This window comes from Alosa sapidissima, chromosome 2, assembly GCF_018492685.1.
Source record: "Alosa sapidissima isolate fAloSap1 chromosome 2, fAloSap1.pri, whole genome shotgun sequence".
NCBI lineage: Eukaryota > Metazoa > Chordata > Actinopteri > Clupeiformes > Clupeidae > Alosa > Alosa sapidissima.
In genome coordinates, this window is record NC_055958.1 from 31,040,023 (window position 1) to 31,040,412 (window position 390).

Consider the following 390-nt stretch of genomic DNA (forward strand, 5'->3'; position numbering starts at 1 on the left):
AGACTCCATGTCATGTGCTGCTCATTTTTGTCGTTCCTTCTTCCTCTTTCTCTCCCCTCCTTTCTCTCTCTCTCTCTCTCTCTCTCTCTCTCTCTCTCTCTCTCTCTTTGTGGTTGTTGACCTTCCTCCTCTCTCCATGCTTCCCCCCACCCACCACCCCACCCCACCCCACCCCTGGCCAGTCCCCCTGCTCAACGCCTACCATTATTGCCCAACTGCTTCCTCTCTCTCTTTACAGACACGCAGCGCTGAAATGCGTGATCGCAGGAAGCCCGAGAACTCACATCACATCACATCACATCACGTCGTGTCACACGGGTGTTTTTTGGACGGCATTGAGGGTTAGATGCTTCTTTGCCCTCCTCTGACGATCCTGGGCCGCTACGAAAT